This window comes from Urocitellus parryii, chromosome 8 (genome assembly GCF_045843805.1).
Source record: "Urocitellus parryii isolate mUroPar1 chromosome 8, mUroPar1.hap1, whole genome shotgun sequence".
NCBI classification, from domain to species: Eukaryota; Metazoa; Chordata; class Mammalia; order Rodentia; family Sciuridae; genus Urocitellus; species Urocitellus parryii.
Genome location: NC_135538.1, coordinates 44,744,475 through 44,765,898, shown reverse-complemented (window position 1 = coordinate 44,765,898; position 21,424 = coordinate 44,744,475). Strand labels below are relative to the sequence as shown.

The 21,424-nt window shown below is 35.7% G+C and overlaps 1 protein-coding gene across 1 annotated transcript in view; it reads left to right on the top strand.

Annotated features, from left to right (window-relative positions):
- Slc35f1 (solute carrier family 35 member F1) overlaps positions 1–21,424 on the top strand; it is a 382,601-nt gene that overhangs the window by 295,139 nt on the left and 66,038 nt on the right. The gene's annotated exons all lie outside the window — the stretch shown is intronic.

Here is a 21,424-nt window from a genome sequence, read left to right as displayed (position 1 = left end):
CAAGCTGCTTAATAATCTTTTCTTTTAGCTTGATTCAGTATGTAGAATTTGTAATCTGAAAGGACATGATTTTTCCTAAAGGGATAAGGATAAAATTCCTAAAATGGCATGAAGATAGTTACTGTGTTTCTTTCCCTTTCTCCCTTCCTCTCTTCCTCTCTTTCTTTCCCTTTCTCATACACACACACACACACACACACACACACGAATGCAAATTTAACCTAGTTTTTCACAATTGTCAGACATTTATATTCCTTATTACGTTGTAAATGATAAGTTTGAATACTTGTTTCAATCTTTGGTTTTTCTTTGTATAACAATATTATGAATCTCACAGCAATTCCAAAAACTCCAGGAAAAACATAAAACATATTCACATATTAGATGTGGCTTAGATTTAATACTTCAACAGAATTTTTGCCATCCTATTAATAGCCTAGGAACAACAAAATATAGATAAACAAATAAGCAAAAAAGCACCTGAATAAATTTAGATCATATAGATTGGATGAGAAGTAATCTTGATTTCACTTTCCTACCATCTGATTTATAAGTGAGCTTCAAAGATGATATCTTACTCCATTTTTGCTGCTATCACAAAATTTATTATAAATTTATTATAAATTACCCAGTAATTTATAATAAACAGAAATCTATTGACCCACAGTTATGGAAGCTAAAACTTAACTTTCCCACCATCTGATTTCCAAATGAACTTCAAAGATGATGACTCAGTTTGGTTTTGTTGCTATAACAAAATATTTGAAACTATATAATTTATAATGAACAGAAACTCATTGGCTTGCAGTTCTGGAGGCTGGGAAATTCAGTATCAAGTATCCAGTATCTTATGAAGGCCTTCAGCTGCATCATCCTTTGGTGGAAAGTAGAAGAGCAAGAGAGAGTATGAGGGGGCAAACCAATCCCACCCACAGGGTGTAGCGCCCATGGCCTAATCACCTCTTAAATGCCTTGCCTCTTAATACTCCTGCAATGGCAAATAAATATCAATGAGTTTTGGAGGATACAGACATTCAAACCATAGCAGATGGTTTGAAAAACAAATAGTTATGGTGACATTTTTTCCAGGACCATTTCTTTATGCAATTTGTATTCTGAGAGCACTTGTGGGATGAGTTTCTAGTGAAGATGCACACTGAAGCAAGAAGTGAACTAACTGGTAAGGAAAACCTGACCTTCCCCCTCAATTTAGTCCTTAACATTTTGCAGCTTTTGGACTGATATTGGAAGGTAAGAGGTAATAATATCCAGATGCACTGTGAGGGCCCAGAAATACTGCATTCTGGCATTTGGCACTGCTCTTATTTGTTCTTTTTTCCCTCCCTTTCTTTATGTGAAATCTCTCTCTCTCTCTCTCTCTCTCTCTCTCTCTCTCTCTCTCTCTCTCTCATCTTGTTTTTCTTGAATTTTAAAGGTCCTACTCAACTGAAGTTGAGTTTCTTATTTCTACTTTTTTCTTTTTCATCTTTTCCCCTATAGGAAAGAAAGTCCTAAAAAGCCAAATTAAAATAAATAAATAAATATATAAATACACACACACACGCACACACACACACATACATATATGTGTATATATATATAAAATATTTCCTTTGGTTATACAACGTTTGGACATGTTCACATTCTCTCTTCCCTGTATGCCAACAATGCTTTTGGTATGATTTTTTAAACATCTTGAAATCAAGGACCATGTTTTTATAGAATAATTTATAATTCTTCCTAGTACAGCATCATAAATTTGCATTTAGACATAAATACATCAAATATAAATATGGTTAACCTCATCATAGGAGTGCTCTATCTATATTTGATTTTTTTTCTCTTTTAGATCTCACTGAATTCTAAGAAAACACATGCATAATGTAGTTGCAGATTCCAAAGGGAGAATAATTAGGCTCATACCTCTTCTTTAACAGTAGTAGTTATGGTGTCCCATATTTATGTCTCCATATAATAAAGCTTTAAAATGGAAAAATATATGTCATTTTTAGATATGTCATAGTTATAATAACAATTTACATATTGTATATAAATGAAATGGGTTTTCAATCATTGGTAAAGTTACCACAAATTTAATTTTAAAAACATTTTATGTGTTTTCAATGTTAGATGTACTGAAAAAAAATCATGGAGACAAAAATATTGATATGTATCAACATCAGTTATCTAGTAAAATTAGCCATCTAAAGTTGCCACTAGAAAAAGAGTTTTTGGATTTCTTTTCCTACCTCTCCTTTCCTTTGTCTTATTCTTCAGTTAGAAACAAGATATAAGATTAGGCTACCTCCCACTACATATGCTCTATAAACACTTTGGGTCACACACATACTAAAATCTGTGATCAAGTTTTTTCTGTTACTTGGAATATCCCTCTCTCCTCCATGTCCTACCCATTGAAATCCTATTCATTTCAGGGCCCTGTGTACCATTTAGGATGCTTTCTCATAAATAAAAGAAAACCCAATCGAAAGTATCTTCAAAAATAAGAAAATGTATTGATTCTTCTAACTGGAACATGTAAAGAAAGGGCATTCTTCAGGGTAGTTGATCAGATGTTTTAATGATGTCACCAGATGCTCAGTTTCTTTCCATCTTCCCCTCTTCTTTCCCTTTTTCTGGCTTTGTCCTAAAACAGGATCTTTTCATGGCCATTAGACAACTGCCAGCATAAATTGGGGCTCTCTGCTTCTTCCTTCATGACCACAGAGAGAGAAATAATGTGTTTGCCTACAACCAATAAATATAAATCCAGAGCTCTGCTCTGATTGGACCACACTAATGGCCAGGATATTTCTGTGAGCTAATTGACTTAAACCTGGATTCCCTGAAACCAATACAGGATGAGATTTCTCTTATTAACTGAGACAAATATTTCCTAATAGGAGTCCTACTAAAATTTTCTGTAGAAAAAAATCCCAGTGCCAGAGTCAGAATGGGATCAATCTGATAGTTTTTCATCTCTGTGACCAAAACACCTGACAAAGAGCAACTTAGTGGTGGAACAATTTATTTAAATTTCAGATGTTAAGTCCATGGTTGGCTAACTCCATTGCCGTGGGCCCAAGGAGGCAGAACATTATGGTGGAAAGGCATGATGGAGGAACACTGCTTACCTCATAGCTCAGGGAAGCAGAGAGGGAAGCCAGGAAGGGGTCACAGAGAAGATGAACCCTTCCCAGGGCATGCACCCCTCACCCACTTCCTCCAGCCATGCCCCACCTGCCTGCAGTTACCACCCAGTCCATTCAAACTAGGATGGACTGATTAGGTTACAGCTCTTACAACCCAATCATTTTACCTCTTGACATTCCTGCATTAACACAGTTTTTAGGGGACACCTCATATCCAAACCATGACTCCAGCCAGTCACCTATCTGTCACCAACTGAGGAAAGAGTGAGGTGGATAGATGCAAGAGGACCAACCACAGTGTCCCCACATCCAGATTAACTCCCACCTCACTTCCAAAAGCCCCACAATAAGAAGAAATTTCTATCTTTTCTGTGCTCTCATGAGGTTTTGTTTTTGATATCTATTTCTAGCCCCTTACCTAAGAATGATGCTTGCATATTTCCATCTGCTCCACAACAAGTATAATTTCTTGTTCACCTCTGAGTCTCTAGTATCCAGTAGAAAAACCCAGCACATACTAGATTATAAATGTGTAAGAGGTTAATTAAATTGCATCGATTTCTAGCATTTTGGGGCACAGAAATTCCCATCAGTCCTCTACCTAAATTTAGAGGCTCCTAGAATATATATATGCAGGTATATATATACTAGAAGAGTGGAATTTAGCTTCATTGTGGAACTTGGCCCATTAGCCTAGAATCAAAAATTAGAAATGGACCTAGGGGAAAATGAGGGGTAATTTCCCAATTTAGAAATATATTTGATATCTTTTTTTTCCTTTATCTCCTTTCTTTCCTCTTTTTCTTTTTTTTGTTCTCTATTGAAAAATCACAACCAATTTTTGGTCTCTTAAGTTTTATGGTTTTCATCAAAATTTATTTTCAAGTTTTTCTGTGTGGGAACTGTGACAAATTATTTCTGGCATATGTTCCTTGAACCTCAAGTATTTAACTCAGTTCACATTGTCTACTATCACTAATCCTAATGCCTCTCTTCCTTTTGTATGTGCCTGTCTGTGGCTCACACACGTGCTCATGTGTGCTGGGGATTGATTTTAGGGCCTTGTGTATGCTCCATATGTGCTCTACTACTAGTGGCATCCCCAGTCCTTTTCATTTTTATCTTTTACTTTTGAGACAATATCTCCCAGACTTTTGAGACAGTATCTCCCAGACAGTATTTCCCAGTATCTGGCCTCCAACTTACAATCTTCCAGCCTCAGCCTCCTAAGTAGCTGCAATTACAGGTGTACATCATCACACCTGGCTCAACATGTTATCTTTCTTAAATTAGCTTTAAAACACCCGGTTGAATATCTCATTCTAGAAAAAAAAAAGTTTATTTTAATTCTGTAGTAAAACAGAAAAACTAAAATTCTAAAGATATAGAATTGGTTCTTCATTGTAACTCCTGACCAAGGAAAAAGAGAAAATAAAAAGGCAAGTTGAATCTAACAATTATAGAACCATTTTTCCACTTATAATAAATAAATATTTAACCTGATAATAAATGGTCAGGACAGAGGGCATTTGCTCTGGGAACCATGGAGGTACTGCTGTATAATAATTTAATTCTGTTTACTTCTTGTAAATTGGTGAAACTAACAAGGACCTATAATGATCATCCCTTATTTCTATAAATATCAGTTGATTACATTAACTCATGTTACTCAATAAGCAAAATACATTTATATCTATACCTGCATATATATTCTAGGAGCCTCTAAATTTAGTGCATTTAGAAATGCACTAGTTACTGCGGTGATGTAAATAGAAATGAATCAGCCGTGCCTTCCAGACTGGTAAAGGAGGAAAAGAAGTATAATTTAAATGATAGTAACACCAAATAAAGCAAAAGAACAGATGTCCAAGTACTATGATTTTTCAAAGGAGGCAAAGATGATGGTTATTTGCAAAGTCAAGAAAGTGCCCGTTTAGATGGGTCTGTGAGATTGGATAAAATGTGGAGAGGATAAAATGTGGATTTAACCTTGCACATGAAATCAATGGCAAGACTGGAGACTGAGAAAAAAACCCAAGGACTATGTTTGAAGAACAGTTGTTCCTATTCAATTCATACAGTCACTTAAAAAATAATTACTGAATACTTTGTGATCAAGGCATTGTGTTAGATGATGAACATGCTTGTTAGCAAAAGTACATACACTCTGTATTTTTATGGAGCCTCAGTCAAAAGGGAAAGGGATGAATATATAATAATCAAGGGTAAGCATTCTGAAGGGAATCAACACAGCTTTATTGGAATGTTTGTCAAAACACCTGGTTTAAACTAAAAAGGTTGGGGAAGATTTTTCTAAAAACCAGTAGTGAAACTGAAAGCTAAAAAAGAACTAGAAGATCAACTTGGAGAGAAGAGATCCAGCAAAGAGGACAACATGATCTAGGCCTTTTGGTGGGATGGACCACGCAAGGATGAGACTCTGGCTAAGGTCATGTGACTGAACAAGGAGACTGAAGAAACGAGTGGTGCAAGATAGGCTAGAGGAGGAAAGAAGGGACAAATCCCATAGGGCTCAGGGACCAGCGCAAAGGTTTAGATCTTGCTGGGTGCAGTGGAAAGTCATCAGAAAGTTGTAAACCAGAAGGTCTTGTGACCAATTTGACTTTCAAAGATGACTCTGGCTGTGGTGTGGAGGACAAATTGACACTCATAAAGGAAGAGAGGATGGTAGAGCCAAGAGTTGAGTTTGAACCACTGTATAGAACATATTGTGAAAGGTTTTCAATACTCGGATGAAGAGCATGACTTGATTTTGTAGGTAACCGAACACTGAACGTTTAGGATAGGATGTGACCCAAGTGTAGTTTTTTGCTTTGTTTTTTTTTTTAATAAGAAGGTCTTCATTAATGGTTGAAGAGGACCAAGTATGCTTGTTTTCTGATCCTCTCAAAAGCAGGGCTCTGAAACAGAGCAAAGAGACATGGAGAGCCACTCCTCCTTTATTCTTGTGTTGCTCACTGTGTTCACTAAACTTATGGTTGAATGTCACGGTTGATACATGAAGCTTGAGAAGAAGAAACTATTTTTGAAATGATTGTAGACTTACTGGAAATTTTAAAAATGTGTAGAGCCCTTTGAACCTTTCAAACCCACTGGTGACATTTTCTATGACTTTAGTATGGTATAAAATTCAGAATATTGACATCGATAGAGTATCATTAACGTCTTCAGTTTTTCATCCATTTTTATCTCCATTTGTGTGTGTGTGTGTGTGTGTGTGTGTGTGTGTGTGTGTAGTTCTACATAGTTTGAAGCCATATATAGGTTTAAGTAACCACCACTTGAGTGGAATATTGAACTGTTCCATTACAGTAAAGGAACATCCAGGCTAGGGATATGGCTCAGTGGTAGAGGACTTGCCTAATATGCACAAGGCCCTGGGTTTGACCCCCAGTTCTGCAAAAAAAAAAAAAAAAAAATGTGGTGAGATGCTGTCTTTTCCAAGGTGATGCTCTGTGCTTACAACAAAGGAACTCCCTGTGCTTATACCTTATGAAATCACCTTCATCCCAGTCTCTTGGCTACCACTATTCTGTTCTCCCTCTATAGAATTTTGTCAGCTGGAGCAAGCTGTGCAAAATGGGATCATACAATATTTAACAACAACAATTGTTGATGGACCTTTATTTTTTTTATTGGTTGTTCAAAACATTACAAAGCTCTTGACATATCATATTTCATACATTAGATTCAAGTGGGTTATGAACTCCCATTTTTACCCCAAATACAGATTGCAGAATCACATCGGTTACACATCCACATTTTTACATAATGCCCTATTAGTAACTGTTGTATTCTGCTACCTTTCCTATCCCCTACTATCCTCCCTCCCCTCCCCTCCCATCTTCTCTCTCTACCCCATCTACTGTAATTCATTTCCCTCCTTGTTTATTATCCCATTCCCCTCACAACCTCTTATATGTAATTTTGTATAACAATGAGGGTCTCCCTCCATTTCCATGCAATTTCCCTTTTTTCTCCCTTTCCCTCCCACCTCATGTCTCTGTTTAATGTTAATCTTTTCTTCCTGCTCTTCCTCCCTGCTCTGTTCTTAGTTGCTCTCATTATATCAAAGAATACATTTGGTATTTGTTTTTTAGGGATTGGATAGCTTCACTAAGCATAATCTGCTCTAGTGCCATCCATTTCCCTGCAAATTCCATGGTTTTGTCATTTTTTAGTGCTGCGTAATACTCCATGGTGTATAAATGCCACATTTTTTTTATCCATTCATCTATTGAAGGGCATCTGGGTGGTTCCACAGTCTAGCTATTGTGAATTGTGCTGCTATGAACATCGATGTGGCAGTATCCCTGTAGCACGCGCTTTTAAGGTCTTCAGGGAATAGTCTGAGAAGGGCAATAGCTGGGTCAAATGGTGGTTCCATTCCCAGCTTTCCCAGGAATCTCCATACTGCTTTCCAAATTGGCCACACCAATTTGCAGTCCCACCAGCAATGTACAAGTGTACCCTTTTCCCCACATCCTCACTAGCACTTGTTGTTTGACTTCATAATGGCTGCCAATCTTACTGGAGTGAGATGGTATCTTAGGGTGGTTTTGATTTGCATTTCTCTGACTGCTAGAGATGGTGAGCATTTTTTCATGTACTTGTTGATTGATTGTATGTCCTCCTCTGAGAAGTGTCTGTTCAGGTCCTTCGCCCATTTGTTGATTGGGTTATTTGTTGTCTTATTGTCTAATTTTTTGAGTTCTTTGTATACTCTGGATATTAGGGCTCTATCTGAAGTGTGAGGAGTAAAAATTTGTTCCCATGATGTAGGCTTCCTATTTACCTCTCTTATTGTTTCTCTTGCTGAGAAAAACTTTTTCGTTTAAGTAAGTCCCATTTGTTGATTCTTGTTATTAACTCTTGTGCTATGGGTGTCCTATTAAGGAATTTGGAGCCCTACCCCACAATATGTAGATCGGAGCCAACTTTTTCTTCTATCAGACGCAGAGTCTCTGATTTGATATCTAGCTCCTTGATCCACTTTGAGTTAACTTTTGTGCATGGCGAGAGGAGGGGATTCAGTTTCATTTTGTTACATATGGATTTCCAGTTTTCCCAACACCATTTGTTGAAGATGCTATCCTTCCTCCATTGCATGCTTTTAGCTCCTTTATCAAATATAAGATAGTTGTAGCTTTGTGGATTAGTCTCTGTGTCCTCTATTCTGTACCATTGGTCCACCCGCCTGTTTTGGTACCAGTACCATGCTGTTTTTGTTACTATTGCTCTGTAATATAGTTTGAAATCTGGTATCACTATACCGCCGCTGATTCACACTTCCTGCTTAGAATTGCTTTTGCTATTCTGGGTCTTTTATTTTTCCATATGAATTTCATGATTGCTTTAACTATTTCTACAAGAAATACCCTATCCATGAACAGGGTATATTTTTCCATCTTCTAAGATCTTCTGTTTCTCTCTTTAGGGTTCTGTAGTTTTCATTGTATAAATCTTTCACCTCTTTTGTTAGGTTTATTCCCAAGTATTTTTTTTTTTGAGGATATTGTGAATGGAGTGTTTTTCCTCATTTCCGTTTCAGCAGTTTTGTCGCTGATATACAGAAATGCCTTTGATTTATGCATGTTGATTTTATATCTTGCCACTTTGTTTAATTCATTTATTAGTTCTAGTAGTTTTTTTTGTAGACCCTTTTGGATCTTCTAGGTATAGAATCATGTCATCTGCAAATAGTGATAATTTAAGTTCTTCTTTTCCCATTTTTATACCTTTAATTTCTTTCGTCTGTCTAATTGCTCTGGCTAGTGTTTTGAGAACTATATTGAATAGAAGTGGTGATAGAGGACATCCCTGTCTTGTTCCAGATTTTAGAGGGAATGCTTTCAATTTTTCTCCATTCAGACTGATGCTAGCCTGAGGCTTAGCATAGATAGCTTTTACAATGTCGAGGAAAGTTCCTGTTTTCCCAATTTTTTCTAATGTTTTGAACATAAAGGGATGCTGTACTTTGTTGAATGCTTTTTCTGTGTCTATCGAGATGATCATATATGGTTCTTATCTTTAAGTCTATTGATGTGGTGAATAACATTTATTGATTTCCATATATTGAACCATCCTTGCATCCCAGGGATGAATCCTACTTGATTGTGGTGCACAATTTTTTTGATGTGCCTTTGTATCCAATTCGCCAGAATTTTATTGAGGATTTTTGCATCTAGGTTCATCAGAGATATTGGTCTGTAGTTTTCTTTCTTTGAGGTGTCTTTGTCTGGTTTCTGAATCAGGGTGATGTTGGCCTCATAGAATGAATTTGGCAGAGCTCCCTCTTTTTCTATTTCCTGAAATAACTTGAAAAGTATTGGTATTAATTCTTCTTTAAAGGTTTTGTAAAACTTCGCTGTATACCCATCCAGTCCTGGGCTTTTCTTGGTTGGTAGTCTTTTGATTGCTTCTTCTATTTCATCCATTGATATTGGTCTATTTAAATTGTGTGTATCCTCCTGACTCAGTCTGGGCAAATCATATGACTTAAGAAATTTATCGATGTCTTCACTATCTTCTATTTTATTGGAATATAGGTTTTAAAAATAATTTCTAATTGTCTTCTGTATTTCTGTGGCATCTGTTGTGATATTGCCTTTTTCATCCCGTATGTTAGTAATTTGAGTTCTCTCTCTTCTTCTCTTCGTTAGCATGGCTAAGGGTCTGTCGATCTTATTTATTTTTTCGAAGAACCAACTTTTAGTTTTGTTAATTTTTTCAAGAGTTTCTTTTGTTTCAATTTTGTTGATTTCCGCTCTGATTTTAATTATTTCTTGCCTTCTGCTACATTTGCTGTTGTTTTGCTTTTCCTTTTCTAGGGCTTTGAGATGAAGTGTGAGCTCATTTATTTGTTGGTTTTTCCTTTTTTTGAAGAATGACCTCCAGGCGATGAATTTCCCTCTTAAAACTGCTTTCATTGTGTCCCATAGATTCCTATATGTTGTGTCTGTATTTCATTTATCTTTTATTTTTTATTTTTTGATTTCCTCCTTTATGTCTTCTGTAACCCATTGATCATTCAGTAACATATTGTTCATTTTCCATGTGATGTAGGATTTTTCCTTCCTTCTTTTATCATTGATTTCCAGTTTCATTCCATTATGATCAGATAAAATGCATGGTATTATCTCCACCCCTTTATATTTACTGAGGGTTGCCCTATGGCATAATATATGGTCTATTTTTGAGAAGGATCCATGTGCTGCTGAGATAAAAGTATATCCATTTGATGATGGTAGATATATTCTATATATGTCAGTTAAGTCTAGGTTATTGATTGTGATATTGAGTTCTATAGTTTCTTTATTCAACTTTTGTTTGGAGGATCTGTCCAATGGTGAGAGAGGTGTGTTGAAGTCACTCATAATTATTGTGTTGTGGTCTATTTGATTCTTGAACTTGAGGAGAATTTGTTTTATGAACGTCACAGCACCATTATTTGGTGCATAAATATTGATAATTGTTATGTCTTGTTGGTGAATGGTTCCTTTCAACAGTATATAATGTCCTTCCTTATCCCTTTTGATTAACTTAGTCTTGAAGTCGATTTTATTCGATATGAGGATGGCCACCCCTACTTGCTTACAAGGACCGTGTGCGTGGTATATTTTTTCCCAACCTTTCACCTTCAGCCTGTGTATGTCTTTTCCAATCAGGTGTGTCTCCTGGAGGCAACATATTGTTGGATTTGTTTTTTTAATCCATGTTACCAGCCTATGTCGTTTTATTGGAGAGTTTAAGCCATTAACGTTTAGAGTTACTATTGATATATGGTTTGTACTGCCAGCCATGTTTGATTATTTATCTTTTTTTTTTTAATTTAGTTTGTTTCTCCATGATTAGCTTCCCGCCCCCGCCCTTTGTCATTACCGAGGCACTTCCCACTGATGGTTTTGGTTGTTGTTTTTCATTTCTTCTTTGTGTAGTGTTTTGCTCAAGAAGTTTTGCAATGCTGGTTTTCTGGCTGCAAATTCTTTTAACTTTTGTTTATCATGAAAGATTTTTATTTCGTTGTTGTACCTGAAGCTTAATTTTGCTGGATACAGAATTCTTGGTTGGCATCCATTATCTTTCAGTGTTTGAAATACATTGTTCCAGGATCTTCTCGCTTTCAGCGTCTGTGATGAAAAATCCGTTGTTAACCTTATTGGTTTACCCCTGAATGTAATCTGCCTCCTTTCTCTTGTAGTTTTTAATATTTTCTCTTTGTTCTGTATATTGGCTATCTTCATAACAATGTGTCTTGGCGTTGGTCTACTGTGATTTTGTGTGCTCGGTGTCCTGTATGCATCTAAATTGTTGCCTTTATCAAAGTTTGCTCCTTTTTAGTGCTGAGTAGTATTCTGTAATATAAATATACCAGTGTTTGTTAGCCTATTCATCCATTGAGGGCATTTGTTTTATTTCCAGCTTTAGGCTTTTTTTAACTTTTATTTTATTTCCATATTTTTATTGGTTCATTATAGTTGCATGTAATGGTGGTATTTGTTGTTTCATACTTGTACATGCACTCTATGTAACAATAAAACATGGCCAATATCACTCCCCAGTATTTCCCCTTTCCCTCCCCTTTTTCCTCCTCCCAGTCTCATTCCTCTACACATCTCCCTTCAATTTTCATGATATTCCTACCTCACACACACACCTTACTTTTCCTTTTTTCTCTCTAGCTTTTGCATGTGAGAGAAAACATATGACCCTTGAATTTCTGAGTTTGACTTATTTCACTTAAAATAATGTTCTAAAGTTCCATTAATTTTTCCTGTGATGACATAATTTCATTTTTCTTTATGGCTGAATAAAATTCCATTGTGTATATATATACCACATTTGCTTTATCCATTCATCTATTGATGGACTCCTGGGCTGGTTGCTGACTATTGTGCATTGTGCTGTAATGAGTGTGTGTATGCCTGTATCAGTACAGTATGCTGACATTAATACTTTAGAATAGATAACCAGGAATAATATAGCTGGATCATATGGTAGTTCCATTCATAGCCTTTTGAGGAACCTACATACGGATTTCTGTAGAGGTTGTACTAATTAACCAACAGTGTAAAAGTTATTCCTTTTCTTCACTTCCTTTTCAGCATTTATTATTGTTTATATTCTTGATGAATGCCATTCTAACTAGAATAAGATGAAATTTCAGTGAAGCTTCGATTTGCATTTCCCTAATTGCTAATAATGTTGAACAATTTTTTATCTCTTTTGGCTATTTGTATTTCTTTTTTTCCCCAGTTTAGTTCATCTCCCCATTATTGATTTTTTTTTTTTTAGTGTTTTGGGCATTCTGTAAATGTTCTGGCTATTAATCCTCTGTCAGAAGAGTAGATAGTAAATATTTTCTCCTATTCTGTGAGGGTTTTTTTCACATTTTTGATTTTTAATGTACTATGAAGAAGCTTTTTTAATGTCATTCAATTCTGTTTATTAATTCTTGGCATGATTTCCTGAGCTTTAGGGGTCCTGTTGAGAAAGTAATTGCCTGTAACTGTATTTTGGAGTGTCAACCCTACATTTTCTTCAATGACTTGCATACTTTCTGGTCTAATTCCTAATCTAGATCTTTGATCCGTTTTGAGACTTTTGTGCAGGGTGAGAGATAAAAATTTAGTCTCATTCTTCTACATATGGATAACCAGTTTTTCTTTCACCATTTGCTTTTTAATGTCTCTCCTTTCTCCAATGTTTGTTTTTGGCACCTTTGTCAAGTGTCAGATGATTATATCTGTGTGGGTTTTTCTCTGTGTCTTCTATTCTTTTTTTAATTTTAATTTGTTATATATGACAGCAGGATGCATTTCAATTCATATTACACATACGGAGCACAATTTTTCATTTCTCTGGTTGCACACAAAGTAGATTGACACAAATCATGTCTTCATATATATATTTAGGGTAATGATGTCCATCTCATTCTACCATCTTTCCCCCATGCTCCCTCCCTTCCTCTCTCTCCCCTTTGCCCTATCCAGAGTTCATCCATTCCTCCCATGCTCCCAGACCCCAACCCCATTATGTATCAGCCTCCTTATATGAGAGAAAATGTTCAGCATTTGGTTTTTGGGGGATTGGCTTAATTCACTTATTATATCCTCCAACTCCATTCATTTACTTGCAAATACCATGATTTTATTCTCTTTTAATGCTGAGTAATACCCCATTGGATATATATACCACAGTTTCTTTATCTATTCACATACTGAAGGGCATCTAGATTGGTTCCACAGTTTAGCTATTGTGAATTGTGCTGCAATAAACATTGATGAGGCTGTGTCCCTATAGTATGCTGTTTTAAAGTCCTTTGGGTATAGACCAAGGAGTGGGATAGCTAGGTCAAATGGTGGTTCCATTCCAAGTTTTCCAAAGAATCCTCCATATTGTTTTCCAGATTGGTTGCATCAATTTGCAGCCCCACCAGCAATGTATGAGTGTGCCTTTTGCCCCACATCCTTGCCAACACTTATTGTTGTTTGTATTCTTAATAACTGCCATTCTGACTAGAATGAGATGAAATCTCTGAGTAGTTTTAATTTGTGTTTCTCTAATTGCTAGAGATGTTGAACATTTTTTTCATATATTTGTTGATTGATTGTATATCATCTTCTAGGAAGTGTGTTTTTAATTCCTTAGCCCATTTATTGGTTTTTTTTTTTTTTGGAGGTTAGCTTTTTGAGTTCTTTATATACCATAGAGATTAGTGCTCTATCTGATGTGTAGTCTATCTATTCACCTCACTGATTGTTTCTTCTGCTGAGAGGAAGCTTTTTAGTTTGAATCCATCCCATTTATTGATTCTTAGTTTTAATTCTTGCACTATAGGAATCTTATTAAGAAAACTGGGACCTCATCTGACATGATGGAGATTTGGGCCTACTTTTTCTTCCATTAGGTGAAAGGTCTCTGGTTCAATTCCAAGGTCCTTGATCCACTTTGAGTTGAGTTTTATACATGGTGAGAGATAGGGGTTTAATTTCATTTTGTTTGTTGCATATGGATTTCCAGTTTCCCCAGCACCATTTGTTAAAGAGACTGTCTTTTCTCCAATGTGTGTTTTTGGAATCTTTGTCTAATATAAGGTAACTGTAGTTATGTGGGTTTGTCTCCATGTCCTCTATTCTGTACCATTGGTCTACTAGTCTATTTTGGTGCCAGTGCCTTGCTGTTTTATTACTGCTGCTCCATAGCATAGTTTTAAGTTCTGGTATAGTGATGCCACCTTCTTCACTCTTCTTGCTAAAGATTGATTTACCTATTCTGGGTTTCTCGTTTTTCCAGATGAATTTCATGACTGCTTTTTCTATTTCTATGAGGAATGTCATTGGGAAATTGATTAGAATTGCATTAAATCTGTATAATGCTTTTGGTAGTATGGTCATTTTGACAATATTAATTCTGCCTATCCAAGAACAAGGGAGATCTTTCCATCTTCTAAGGTCTTCTTTAATTTCTTTCTTTAGTGTTCTGTAGTTTTTGTTGCAGAGGTCTTTCACCTCTTTTGTTGATTCTCAAGTGTTTTTTGGGTTTTGGGTTTTTTGGTGTGTGCTTTTTTGTTGTTGTTGTTTTGTTTTGTTTTGTATTGTTTTAGGCTATTGTAAATAGGGTAGTTTTCCTCATTTCCCTTTCAGAGGATTTGTCACTGATGTACAGAAATGCCTTTGCTTTATGGGTGTTGGTTTTATATCCTGCTACATTGTTGAATTCGTTTACTAGTTCTAGAAGTTTTCTGGTGGAATTTTTGGGGTCTTCTACATATAGAATCATCGGCACATAGTGCTAATTTGAGTCCTTCTTTTCCTATCTATGTCCCTTTAATTTCTTTTATCTGTCTAATTGCTCTGGCCAGTGTTTCAAGAACTATGTTAAATACAAGTGGTGAAAGAGGGCATCCCTGTCTTGTTCCAGTTTTTAGAGGGAATGCTTTAAATTTGTCTCCATTTAGAATGATGTTAGCCTGGGGCTTAGCAAAGATAGCCTTTATGATGTTGAGATATGTCCTTAGATATGTTATTCCTAGTTTTTCTAGTGTTTTGAACATGAAGGTGTACTGTATTTTGTCGAATGCTTTTTCTGCATCTATTAAGATGATCGTATGATTCTTATCTTTAAGTCTATTGATGTGATGAATTAAGTTTATTGAGTTCCATATGTTGAACCAAACTTGCATCCCTGGGATGAATTCCACTTGATCGTGGTGCACTATCATTTTTATATGTTTTTGTATTCAATTGGCCAGAATTTTATTGAGAATTTTTGCATCTATGTTCATTAGAAATATTGGTCTGAAGTTTTCTTTCTTTGGAATCAAGGTGATATTGGCCTCATAGAATGAGTTTGGAAGTGCTCCCTCTTTTTTTATTCTCTGAAATAAACTGAAGAGTATTGGTATTAGTTCTTCTTTAAAGGTCTTGTAGAACTCAGCTGTATATCCATCCAGTCCTGGGCTTTTCTTGGTTGGTAGGCTTCTGATGGTGTCTTCTATTTTGTCATTTAAAATTTATATGTTTAAATTGTGTATATCATCCTGATCCAATTTGGGCAAATCATATGACTCTAGAAATTTATCATTGCCTTTGATATTTTGTATTTTATTGGAGTATAAGTTTTCAAAATAATTTCTAATTATCTTCTGTATTTCTATATTGTCTGTCATGATATTTCCTTTTTCATCATGTATGTTAGTAATTTGAGTTTTTGCTCTCCTTTTCTTCATTAGTATGGCTAGGGATTTGTCAACTTTATTTATTTTTTTCAAAGAACCAACTTTTTGCTTTGTCAATTTTTTCAATTGTTTCTTTTGTTTCAATTTCATTGATTTCAGCTCTGATTTTAATTATTTCCTGTCTCCTATTGCTTTTGGTATAGATTTTTTCTTCTTTTTGTAGGGCTTTGAAATGTAATGTCAAGGCATTTATTTTTTTTACTTCTTCTAAGAAATGAACTCCATGTAATGAGGTTTCCATTTAGCACTGCCTTCATAATGTCCCAGAGATTTTGATACATTGTATCAATGTTCTTACTTACCTCTAAAAATTTTTAATCTCTTCCTTGATGTCTTTTGCATCCCATTGTTCATTCAGTAGCATATTATTTAGTCTCCAGATGTTGGAGTATTTTCTATTTTTTACTTAATAATGGATTTCTAATTTCAATGCATTATGATCTGATAGAATGCAGGATAATATTTCTATTTTTTTGTATTTTCAAAGGTTGCTTTGTGGCATAATACATGGTCTTTTTTTAGAGAAGGATCCATGTGCTTCTGAGAAGAAAATGTGTTCACTCATTGAAGGATGAGTATTCTGTATATGTCAGTTAAGTCTAAGTTATTGATTATATTATTAGTTCTATAGTTTGTTTGTTTGGAAGATCTATCCCAGAATTATTGTGTTGTGGTCTGTTTGACTCTTGAACTTGAGAAGAGTTTGTTTGATGAATGTAGTTGCTCCATTTTCAGGTAAATATGTATTTATAATTGTTATGCCTTGGTGTATGGTTCCCTTGAACAGTATGAAGTGTCATTCTTTATCCCTTTTGATTAACTTTAGCTTAAAGTCTACTTTATTTGATATGAGGATAGAAACTCCTGCTTGCTTCCATGATCCATGTGAGTGGCATAATTTTTTTCAACCCTTCACCTTCAGTCTGTGGATGTCTTTTCCTATGAGATGAATCTCTTGGAGGCAGCATATTGTTGGGTCTTTTTTTAAAAAAAAAAAAAAGCCAATCTGCCAACCTATGTCTTTTGATTGGTGAGTTTAGGCCATTAATAGTCAGGGTTATTATTGAGACATGATTTGTATTTCTAGGCTTTTGTGTTTATTTTGGGGTTTTGAGTTGACTTGCTTTCTTCTTTGATTAGTTTTTCCTTTAGTGTAATACCTCCCTCTGCCAGTTTTCATCATTTTTTTTTCATTTCCTCTTCATGGAAAATTTTGCCAAGGATATTTTGTAGTATAGGCTCTCTAGTTGTAAATTCTTTTAACTTTTGTTTATCATGGAAGGTTTTTATTTTTTCATCAAATCTAAAGCTTACTTTTGCTAGACATGATTCTTGGTTGGCATCCACTTTCTTTCAGAGCTCGGTATATGTTGTTCTATGATCTCCTGGCTTTTAGGGTCTGGGTTGAAAAATCTGTTGAGATATGAATTGGTCTCCCCCTATATGTGATCTGATTCCTCTCTCCTGTAGCCTTTCAGATTCTATCCTTATTCTGTATGCTAGGCATTTTCATTATAATGTGCCTTGGTGTAGATCTGTTGTAATTTTATACATTTGGTGTCCTATAAGCCTATTTGATTTTCCAATTCATTCTTCATGTTTGGGAAATTTTCTGATATTATGTCATTGAAAAGATTGTGCATTCCTTTGGTTTGAAATTCTGTGACTACCTCTATCCTTATAAATCTTAGATTTTGTCTTTTGATTCTATCTCATAATTCATGGATGTTCTGCTCATGGTTTCTTACTATCTTCACTATGTGGGCAACTTTATTTTCCTTATTGTATACTTTGTCTTCATTACCTGATGTTCTTTCTTCCAAGTCACCTATTTGTGATGCTTTCTATTGAGTTTTTTATTTGGCTTATTGTTTTATTCATTTCAAGGATTTCTCATTGCTTTTTTTTTTCAGAACCTCTATCTCTTTCTTGAAGTAAACTTTTGCTACCTATATTTGCTCCCTTATCTCTTTGTTGATGTCATCAATGGTTGCCTGTATTTGCTGTCCTATATCTTTGTTGAGTGATCAGTTTTTGCCTGTATTTGCTCATTTATGTCATTCTTTAATTCACAGATAATTTTAATTATGAACATCCTGAACTCCTTCTCTGATATTTCATCAGCCGCACTGTCCATGGGTTCTGGGTTCTGTTATTGTAGTATCCTGGTTTGTTTGCGGCACTTTTCTTCCTTGTTTTTTCATATTGTCTATATGTCTTCCTTTCTTGCAGTGTAGATCTGAGGTATGACAGTTTCTACCCTATTATCGTATAGTATCTGTGCTGATTATCTGCACCTCACCTTGGTGTTGGGCTTCCAGACACTGCTGTGTCCTGTGATTGATGCTCCTGCAGTTACAGGTGGTAGCAGCAGTAGTGGAGGTAACTTGAGATAGCAGTGGAAGTGCCCCAAGATGGATGCAATGTTTTTCAGATATGGGGCTGAAAGGGTGGAACTGACACTGGCTTTTGGATGACTGCTTCTAGATGCAGCGGCTTCTAGGCCCAGTCTGTTGTTGCAAGGTAGAGGTTACTGCATGGGGAAGGTTATGGCGATGGTTGCAGTGACCCAAAATGAAAGTGGGTAGGCCTGGGCTCCCAGGTGGTGGTGGAGGGGATCCAGACCTGTGCCTATCCTGAGCCTGGGCTCCCATGCAGGTCATTGAAGGTGGTCCTGGGCTGGGCCTGAGCTCCGAGGGGGGTCTGTAGGTAGCAGGATTGACTGGGGCCTACCCTGAGCCTGGGCTCCTGTGCAGGTTGGCGGAGGTAGATCTGCGCTGGTGCCTGAGCTCTGGCAGGTGTCTGCTGGTCGGTGGAGGCAGATCTGCTGTGTCTTCTATTCTCTATCATTGGACTATGTGTCTGTTTTAATGCCAGCACCATGCACTGTTTGTTACTGTAGCTCTGTCGTATATTTTAAGATCAAGTATTGTGATACCACCAGCATTGCTTTTTTGGCTTAGAATTGCTTTAGTTATCCTGGGTCTTTTATTCTTTCAAATGAATTTTAGGACTTTTTTTTTAGTTCTATGAAAAATGTCATTGGTATTTTGTTGGGGATTGCATTGAATCTGCACATATCTCCTGATAATATGGCTATTTTAACACTATTAATTCTGCCTATCCATGAACACAGGAGGTCTTTCCATTTTTCTGAGATCTTGTTCAATTTCTTTTCCAATATTCTATAGTTCTCAGATATAGGATGTATTCAGAACCCCAAATAAACATGATCAAAAAAAAATCCTCTCCATGATACATTGTAATTTAAATGCCTAACATGCAGAACAAGGATAGACTTTCAAAACCCTCAAGAGAAAAATATCAGGTCACGTTGAGAGGCAAGCAAATCAGACTTTATTCTGATTTCTCATTACAAATTCTAACATCCAGGAGGACTAAGATTCAACAAAACTATCCTTCCAATACAAGCAGAAAATAAAAGAATTAATGATTACTAATCCAGCACTACATAAAATATGTAAAGAATTACTGCCTACAGAAGAACTCAAAACCAAACCCCAGAGTCACAAATGGACAAATCTCATTTGGAGAGTAGCTAAGCAAATGAGAAACAGAAACAGATTAAACATTAGATATAAACCTGCTTTAGGCTTTTACAAATTTAGGTTCAATGAATATTTGTGTGTACATTTTTGTATCAACAAAAGTATTTAATTCTCTGGGATAAATGTTCAAAAGTACATTTGCTAGGGCATATGGTAAGTGCATATTTTGTTTTAGAAACTGTCAAAAGGAATTTCCATTGTGACTGTACCATTCCTGTCAGCAGTGTATGAGGAATATAGTTATTCTCCATCCTCAAAAGCACTTAGTATTATTATTTTATACATTGTATCAATTCTAAATAGTGGGAGCAATATTCCTTTGCAGTTTTAATTATTTCTCTAATGACCAGTAACTTTGAATATCTTTTTGAGGAATAAATTTAACTTTCCCTTTATAATCAAAGGCTAAAGAAAGTTAAAAGTGGTAAAAAAAAAAAAAAAAAGATAACTTCTATGTGGGAAAAAAAGCGATGAAAGAGAGACATCGAAGAAACCTAACTGTTTTATTTATTAGAAAATATAAAGAGAGAAAGTAACATCATGTTGAATTTATAAGGATCTTATTTTAAAGACACTTTTGTGGGTTTTTAACTCTTACCTGTAGAGACTGAATAGGTTTTGGCTGTGGCTGTGAGACAGATTAACAATGACATTTGGATATACTTTAACTGCTATGCTATTTTTATAACTGCAATATGAACTATTTTGGTAGAAATGCCAGAGATTGTGCATCTTTTTTCAGCCATGTATTACTGAAATACAAACAGATTAAACTAGTGCTGCTGTGAAAAAAAAGAAGAAAGCAGTTCTCTTCAAATATGATAGTTCGATAATTAAAATTAACTCACAGTGAACCAGTTTCTAGTACACTTGCTAACTGTGAGAGGTGTATACCTGTGGCACCAAATTTCCTCCTGCATTATGTGCATGTCAGAGCTTTTCACATTCTTTAAGCAATTTCCATCAGCAGCAGAGAACAAGAGAATATTCCTTTCAGCCCTGATTTTTTTTCATTCTGCCCCACTTCCCTGACTTTAGTAAGTAGAAGTATACACAGAACAAATTCCAGCCTCCCTAGTTTGCAAGGTGACATTCATTTCGGAGACTGATTCCACACAGCATGGAAAAACATACATACCCCAGTTTGTCTTTTTGCTTTCCAAAATGCTCAGGTTTTTCTGGGTCTTGTCTATATGGATTTTTAGTAGGCTAATAATTAAATCATATCAATGGCTGAGAAAGGCCAGGGAGCATATACCTTCTTGTGTGTCTCTGGAATCTAAAGTTGAAACCATATGAATAGAAATTCCATTACTGATTAACAAGTGTCCCAGCTAGATGGAGGGAACCCAACTATTGAATCCCGCCATGGGATGACAGATGGCTACATTCACAGAATACAATATGGTTAGCACAATGATGAAAGTATGCTGAAGTTCCATAGAGACACAGGAGAAATGAACTTCCTACCTGTGATGCACATAATGGTGGCCCACTGTGAAAGTGTTATGACTCATGAAAGTCACTGAACTGATTTTTCATCTGTAGGCAATTTGAATTTCCACCTGCATGGAAGAGCCCAAAGAGAAAGCGCATATATATATATATATATATATATATATATATATATATATATATTAGAAAACAGGACCCACGGGCTTGAGTTTATGAACATGAACTCCACTTTTTAAGCTGTATTTTTTCTTTATTTTTGCTGTTTTTACTTGTCCCTGATGAAACACTATGAATTTTAATGACTATTCAAGAGATATTTTCAAAGTACATTTAAAGGTAAGACTCTTAAAACTGGGCAAAGTTCTTGCCCCCAAAGGGAATATGATTATCTGAATAACTTTCAGATTTCTTCAGTCCAGATATCCTATTCCCATGTTTGTGAAAATATGTTAAATACATCAGCTCAAATATAAATATTTGATTGGGTG